Genomic DNA, 8,830 nt, shown 5'->3' with positions numbered 1-8,830 from the left:
AGTGTTAGTGACAATGATACTACTTCCCATATTGTCTAGCTGGTTGGCTTTTGTTATCTGAATGAAAGCAAGAAAAGTGATTTGAAAATACATAGCTATGGTCAAAAAATGTTTTTATGCACTGTTTAGAATTGAATTCCTGACATGTCAATTCCCCTTAGCAGTCTAATGGATGGATCCTTTGGACCTGCAGGGGTCATATTGATGACCTGTCTGGTTAGAAGCTGGAATATCCCAAGAGAGCTTCCAGTATCCTCTGCCTGCCATGCACCCTCGGGCCCCTGAACTCACATCCTATTGATTGCCTCCTGCTTTCCAAGATTCTAGAATCCTATTTCTGACATCAGTCCAGGACCTTGTCTTTAATTCTTCATGGCTCTCTTTGCTTGAATGCTTGCTATTCATGTTCTTAAGCTTGGCTACACATCTCATTGTACATAAACACAGAAATTTGACTCTATTTTTTTTTTACATAGCACACCCACAAGGAAGATATATAGCTGAAAGAAATAAAAGAACTTTGACATGAGACTGACTTGGGCTGTAATTCAAGCCCCATATTGACTAGCCATGTAAGCATGACCTAGTCTTGAAAAATAATTTTTTTCCTGCATGCATACTTATTGGAGTGAATGAAATGATGAATCAGCAAGGGTCTGTGGCAGTGCTGAGATATTTTAGGCCCTCAATAATCTGAGCCTTTTTTTTCAGAGCTTCCTGCATAAGTTTCTAGACCAGGGGCCAGCAGCTGATTTCAGTGAGGGATCAGAGGGTAAAGAATTTTCTGTGCAGACTCTGTCACAGCTACTCACTCACACCACTAAAGCGCATTGGCTATGGAAATTTGGACCAGGGTTGTACATGGATACTGCATTCCAAATCATATTGCAACCCCATACTAGAGTTCCTATAATTCAGCCACTAAGAAGGTCTTAAATCTTTCTGTCTCTCCTATAAGTTCTATGTACAAATATAATTTAAGCAGTTCCCTTCTACCTTATTCTGCTTTTAATTTAGAGGAAAATCCATGATGGCTCTGGGATAGCATCAACTTTCCTCAACTCTACCCAGCTTTACAGTCTTAGGACTGAATTGCTGACATATACTAGTTTTCTACTACTCACGGAATAACTCTGCTTTGTTGCATCATGGGGGGAAAAACTTACTGTAGGCGTATTTTAGCTATGAATTCAAACTGACCAGAAAAGTAATCAGAGAAGGGAAAGCCTGTCTACATGCCTTAAAAAATTTATATACAGGCTTTTACAAAAAAAAAATAGAGATCACAGGTGTGTCACTTGACTTGCACCCTTACAGAGGCTGCACACAGCAAAGCCCAATTGCACAGAGCCTCCGCAGTGCTCAGCTGCAGGGCAGCCCCAGCTGACCCGAGGTCAGCAGCAGCCACTGCCGCATCCCTTCTTCTTCTTTGGTGACACAGTTTGCCATGGCTACTGGCTGGTCCTGGAGATACCACTGCAGAAAGAAAAAGCAAATGTATTAAGTTTAATATAATTCTAAACAAGAAGCAGTGCAATCAATCTCATGAAAACTCTACCACCTACTCAGTGCCAATTAAGCTCTAAAAGAATCCTTTAAGGTAGTCTGTCCCCAGTTCATGTTTAAAGATACCAAGGCTCACAGAGTTTAGGCATCTGTTCACATTCGTTTAAATGGCAGTTAATCAAGCTGGACTTAAAATCCTGGACTTCCCAGCTCTTAATGATCATTCTGCTTATACCACACCAAGATGACCCCTTCAAAGACCAGGAAAATAATTATATTGTAAAGTACCTTGGAAAACTCAACTCTCTTTACCCCTTTGGTTTTTCATTAAAACTGCTTTTACTTTATCATCAGCCTTCAAGAAAACAAACCATGTCTTTAATTCAATTGTCTAATAAGTTCTGTTTAAATAAACCTTTCAGCTCCATTGTGATTACATAGGCTTTCCCGGACTAGCCTGAAAAATCTACGCTCCTTTTAAATTTCTTTTCCCTATGATAAACTGGCCAAATTCCTGAGGAAATGGACATAAATATACATTTAGAATAACATTCAGTTACATATTATAGATTTCCAATGTCAGTGAGTAAATATTGCCAGACTATTACATAAAGTATTAAAAGTCTACATTACATTTACATCTATTCACTTTTATTATACTTTTAGCAGTTCTGAACAGCTGCAGTTTATGGTTAGGAGAGATGGGACAGAGAGTTAAGATCAATTTAAATCTCAATCTTGGCTGTACCTTGGAATCACCTGGGAGCTTTAAAATACCTGCTGCCTGGGTCACACACCTGGGGATTCTGACATAATTGGTATGGGTCGGAGTCATGGCATCAGGTATCAGGCTTCCCAGGTAATTCTAAAGAGCAGCCAGGAGGAATAAAAAAGAAACAAAAACTCCATAGAGTGTGCACCACCAAGAGTGAACCCTGGTGTAAACTATGGATTCTGGTGATTACATGTCAATGTAGGTTCCTCATTTGTAACGAGTGAACCAACATTCCATTGTGGAATATTGATAATGGGGGAGGGTAAGGATGTGGGGGAGGGGAAATGTGGACAAGCTCTATACTTCACTCTTGATTTTGCTTTGAATGTAAAGCTGCTCTAGAAAATTAAAGTCTTCAATGATAAAAATAAAGCATATAAAATAAATAAATAAATATTAGGAAAAAAGAAAATGTCTTCTTTAATTTGGTAATAAGAAAAGTAAATATGGAAATGTCACTAGGAAAATGTTTAGTCAAGGTAATATTAATTTAAGCAGTTCTTTTAATGTTAAAGACTTTTGTATGACATATGCACACACACTTTATAAAGGGGGTACCTACTATGTGCCAGGACTTTTCTAAGAGCTTTACATCTTCTATCTTATGTAGCCAAAGTCATACTTAAACTATAAAGCTTTAACTGTGTATACTGGAAAATAAGAAAAATGGAAAATAAATTAATCCAGCACCAAATTCAAGAAACTAAAAAACAACAACAACAATAAAATCAAAGAAAGAAGATAATGAAGGAAGGAAAAAAATTAAAAACAGAAACAAACCAAGTGGGAAATCAAAAGAAAAAACTAAGACCACTTAACAATCAAATGTTGAAAAGAGAAATAAAATAGACAAACCTAATCTGGCAAACAATCTAAACAAAAAAAGAGAGAGATAATGTATAAACAACATTGGGAATAGAAAGGAGTGTAGCTACGGGAAAAAAACAATTACAAGAGCATGCTACAGCCGTTAACTTAAAAAACTGTATAATTTTAAAGACAACTTTCTAGAAAAACATAAATAAAGACTGATTCAAAAAATTCTCAGAATACCTGACTAGAGAAAGCTAGTCTTCAGTGGAGAAAACAAGGTAGTTCATCATTTACCTCCAGCAAGGGCATTCTCTTCAAAATGAAATGTGTTCTCTCCCTCTTTCCCTTTTAGGAAGGAGACTTCCTTGAAGTCCCACATCAAACATCCACTGCTGCCTCATCGGCCAGAACTTACTCATGTGGCCAAGGAATCTTGGAAAAGGTAATCTTTCAGCTGGAAAGGAAAAAAAGTGTGGAAAGGAAGAATGATGAGATATTGGGAGGTGACTAGAAATATCTATTACAACCAGCAATAATCACCTAGATAAAGTAATGGAAAATAAATCATTTAGTTTTTTTAAAAGCCACAAAAATAACACCCCCAGGATATCAGTGTATAAAAAAATTTAAAAAATTATTGAAAGATAGAAAGGAGACCTAAGTGAATGCATCAAATGACTCACACGTGTGTGCATGAAGCCCTGCTGGGCCTTTTAAGTACTTGGACATACGAGTGGGCCTCTATTCACACTCTTGCCCCAGTCCTGCATGTGTTAGGGGCACGTATGGTGGGGGAATAAGGTGGGGAATTCCTGTTTTATGTAAGTAGGCCAAGGAAATCCTCTTTGGTAAGGTGAGTGAGTAGACAGCTGAAGAAATGAAAGAGCGGTCCTTACAGGTAAAAAATAAACAAGTTACTCAGATTTAAAGTAATGCAAAAGAAAATGCAAATCAGTCTGTCTAAACTCAAACCATACACACATTTCCTTGACTGAGAGCCACGTGAAAAATGTCTTTTTTTAAATGTTTTTGAAAATTATGTCGATTGTACTCTAGTCAGCCTTTTAAATGGAGTGATAAACCAGCAACCTCTGCATCACCTGTGTGCTGCAAGAGAGACTCCAGCCGAGGCCTGAAACGGAATGGCTGAGTGTGCAGTGAGGTCAGCAGCTGTGTGTGGTGCGAAGGCAGCAGGCTTTGTGACGCTGAACTATAATTGGGTGGTATAAAGGCCAGCAAGTCAGCCTGGCTGCCAAAGAAGGGACCGAACTGAACTCAATAATCTCAGCAACTGAGGTTATGTTAGTATTTCTGCCCATTGGTGAGAAGCACAGTGTTCCTTATCAAACACATAAACCTCAAGCAAAATGGTTTTGGCATATTGCATGCATCTATTACTTTTAAAAATACACTTAGCTAATCATACTGTGTGATTAACGTTATGTAGAAGAAGCTATGTAAATATAAAAAGAATGAAAACAGATATAAATAAAATTATTATAGTGGTTCTTGGTTGTTGATGTCATTTTTTCCTACATTTCTATTGAGTACTTATTAGTTTCATAGCTGAAAAAAGAAACTTTAAAATGCATTTTGTCAAATCAAAACTTTATAGCTTTATAGAAAATCAATTAAATTATTAGACCTTATAAGCTGGATAACTAGAAGATAAATATATTTAAATCAGTAGCTGTTACATGTTGTTGGTAATCTATTAGAATGGTGATGATTTGGAAAGATATGTACATATTACTCAGGAATAAACTTAACAAGAAATGTACCAGATTTATGTCTGTGATAGAGATATAAAACATATATCAATAAATGAAGAGATAATACCTTGCTTCTGCATGGAACACTCAATACTATAAATATGTCAACTCTTCCAATATCAGTGAACCATTAAAATAAAATTTCAGTAAAAATTCCAGTGAGATTTGTTTTAGAACATGAAATGGGAATTCCAAATCCATCTGGAAAAAAAGTAGAGAAGAAATTTGTTTTGAAAAAGACAAAAAACTCAATAATGAGGAAATACTTGTCTTTCTAGAATTTCAATAAAACTGCAGCTATTGTAACAGCTTTAGACAGTCACAGATGAAAAAAAGAAAGATTAAAGGAGGCCAGGCTGTATATGTATAATTGACTATATAATAAAGGAGGCATTTCAAATCCCAGAATAATAATGCCTGTTCGATAAATAGTGCTGAGAATGGTATTTGGAAATAAAAGAAAAAAAAGAACTTCAACTAATAAATTAAATATATATTTTGCATATGGACTAATGATCATGTGTATTAATGAATGACAAATCTATATAAGCACTAGGTAGAAAAACCAGAGATATATTTTATAATCTTGAGATGAGGAAGTCTTTCTTATAAATGAAGTACAATTCTGAAATTGTGAACGAATACTGATAGCCTGAACTCTATAAAAATTGAAAACTTCTGTGAAATAAATTGAAAAATATAAAACAAATTGAAAAAATGAACAATAGGCTGGAAGGAAAACATTTGTAGCATATATAATTGATTAAAGATTAATACAAAAAGATAAGCAACCAAAAATGGCAAACGATATAGACAGGCAGTCCATAAAAGAAGGAATACTTGTGTCTCACTAACAGGTAGGTCAGTCATCCTCATGCATTCATTGTGACATGCAAGCTATGACATCTATGAGAGCCGGTTTTTATACATTGGATGGGTGAATGTCAAAAAGATTGATAATATGCAATAGTTGCAAGGTGTGGGAGAAAAATATTTTTTATGGACAACTCCCAGCAAATTCCTTTATTGAAACTTTCACTAAGTTTTACCATGAAATGTTACATACATGATGGAAAATGGAAGACATACCAATTACATGTCAGGAAAAATATTTTAATGGTATTGTTATATAGTGTGTTGGCTAATTCCAGTGGATCCTCATCTCTTACTGCTGACATTATCTCCGGTATTTGAATTATACTGCAGGGTTCATTTCTGTCTGTCTTTTTTTTTTAAGATTTTATTTATTTATTTTTAGAGAGGGAAGGGAGAGAGAGAGAAACATCAATGTGCAGTTGCTGGGGGTCATGGCCTGCAACCCAGGCATGTACCCTGGCTGGGAATCGAACCTGCGACACTTTGGTTCACAGCCCGCGCTCAATCCACTGAGCTACACCAGCCAGGGCTCATTTCTGTCTTTCAAACAGTGTCTGTTTTCCCATTCCTTTTTGGTAGGAAATGAAGTTTTTACATATTTTGAACCAGCATGTGTATTTTGACTCCACACCAAGGTCCATCCATCTCAATCATTAATTTTTCTCTAGGTATTGACTTCAAAACTTCCAAATTAGCCTCAGTTTTCACCGAGCAGCCATTAAATCCTATATAGAGACCCAAGTCAATCAAAGCAGCAGCAGCTGCTGCTTGGTACCATCCTTGGTACCATCAAACAAATGCACTACCCCATCTACACACCAATCTCTATTTCTCTTCATTATATCCAAAAATTCAGCATTTGCATTTTGACAGTGAAGAAACATGGGTTATTTTGTCTGTTCTGACAATTCAAATTGTTTTTCAAAATATTTGAGCTGAATATCTTTGGGACAAAACTGTAGTTGGTCAAAATCAAGACCATATTCCCCTATTGTTACAACTTTCCCCTTGTTATTTTCAGCAAGATTTAGCAGTTCCATGAAGTAAAGATCGGGGTTATTCTTTTCAAAGTCATCACATCTTGTAGGATGACATCCAAATGTACTGAAAAACATATCATTTGTTTGTGCTGAATGCAGTGCATTTTCACTGTCTTGTAGATTTCCACCTGTAATCATAAACTTTTTAACACCAGTTTGGACAGCTCTCTGTATTACATCTTGAAAGTTATCTTGATTCTTTTGAATGCCCCTGTAAATTCCTCTGAACATAGGATCTATCAAGTTGATACCAATATCTGTCTTTAAAATATCAGAAGCAACAAGAAGCACTGATGGCTTCTAAGCAGAGGAGTAAGATTTGCAATCTGGACATCTCATTCTAGAGTCTTTGTGGAGGGTAGAATTTGAAGGGAGCAACTGGAGTCAGGATATCTCCTTTGGAAACAGGCAAGAGCTCACATCCACGAACTTGAAGCAATTCATGACTGCGGTGCCGGTCTATCCCCGAGAAAGAAACATTTTTAAATGTGATGGTAGCAGTGTCAGTAATTTAGTGAGCCCTTTGGAGGGGAATTTGAGAATGGTTATTTAAATAACCTAGCAATCCCACATCTAGAAGTCTATTCTACAGGGCAATCTGTGCTCACATCCATGGGATGTGCACAAAATATTATTTGTAAAACTAAAAATTAGAGTGAACTGAAGGTCCACCTATGAAGGACTGGTGAAGTAAATTATGGTTTAGCTGCACCATGGAACACAGTGTGGTGTCAACAAGGACACAGGAGAACTGTATGTGCTGACCGTGAAAGTTCACGCTGCATCATTAAGTTAGAATGTTGTTGTGTACAGGGACAGCTTGATCTGATTTTTTTAAATTCTTCATAAAATGAGAAGAATGGAAGATTTTTACCTTTTATTTTATAAACTTCTATATTGTTTTAAATTGTATTAGTCCTGTGTCTTTAAAACATTTGTTTTAGCTTAAGTATTCAAAACCAAGTATCTAGCCCTGGCCAGTTTGACTCAATTGGCTGGAGTGTTATCCAGTAACTAAAAGGCTGTAGGTTTGATTCCCAGTCAGGGCGCATACCTAGGTTGCAGGTTTGGTCCCCAGTCTGGATGGTTACAGGAGTCAACCAATTGATGTTCAATGTTTCTCTCTTTCCCCTCCTCTCTTTCATTCTCTCTCTACAAGCAATGAAAAAAACGTCCTCAGGCAAGGATTAAAAAAACCAAACAACTAAGTATCTATATATCAGTCCACTTCTCAACTTTTCTGCCCTCACTGGGGGCCAAGCTACTCACCATCTCTCCTCAGTTTATAAAAGATCCCTGGAGAACGTTTAGAAAACAGCAATGCCTGGGCTCCATCTCAGAACAAGTCAGATTCCCAGGGGGAGGCGGCCTCATCAGCATCAGAGAGCTTGTTAGAAATTCAGAATCTCAGGCCCTGCCCCAGACCCACTCCATCAAAATATGCCTTTTAAATCATATTCCCCATGTGATTCATTCGCACATTAGAGACTGAGAAGCACTGACTGTTTCACTTACCGACCTAGTGTAAGTTAACCTTGGCTTTGCCCAACTGTGAAACAGGGAGCAGTATCTGTGAAAGCTAACTGAGCTTATGTGTGTGTAGTGCCCAGTGTCCCACATGACACATAGTAGGTACTCAGTAAGTGACTCGGACACCGGCCCACAGTGTCCAAGGTGTTATGGATGAGATATGAGATAAATTCACATGGAGTACTAAGTCCTGTGGAAGAAAAGGGACGGCAGGGCTACTCTCTCAAGGGGAGAGCATGCGTGCCCTTGCCTAGGTAGGCTTTTATTGGGTTTAATTTGTGCAGGAATATAGGTAAAGCTCATTAATCATTGTCAGGCAGTAAGTATCAAATGATAGATAGCATGCAAAGAACTATTAGGACTCATTCTGAGTCAGGGTCTGTTAGCTAAAGGGCTACAAAACTTTGGGAAACAAATTCATTTCCTGCTTGGGCCTTTATCATTTAATTAAGAGCATTCTTAGCAAAGCAGGTTTCACAGGAGTTTATGTATTCTTTCTTAGGCTTGATCACCAGGGA

General features: G+C 37.2%; 1 pseudogene; it reads right to left on the bottom strand.

Annotated features, from left to right (window-relative positions):
* Nucleotides 1-1,362: 1,362 nt before the first annotated feature.
* On the bottom strand, nucleotides 1,363-7,226 carry LOC123821462 (annotated as a pseudogene).
* Nucleotides 7,227-8,830: the final 1,604 nt, after the last annotated feature.

This window comes from Phyllostomus hastatus, unplaced genomic scaffold, assembly GCF_019186645.2.
Source record: "Phyllostomus hastatus isolate PE091 unplaced genomic scaffold, TTU_PhHast_1.1 phas_contig_40, whole genome shotgun sequence".
In the NCBI taxonomy this organism is placed as follows: Eukaryota; Metazoa; Chordata; class Mammalia; order Chiroptera; family Phyllostomidae; genus Phyllostomus; species Phyllostomus hastatus.
The sequence above is the reverse complement of the archived record's forward strand: the minus strand, read 5'-3'. Positions and strand labels throughout refer to the sequence as shown.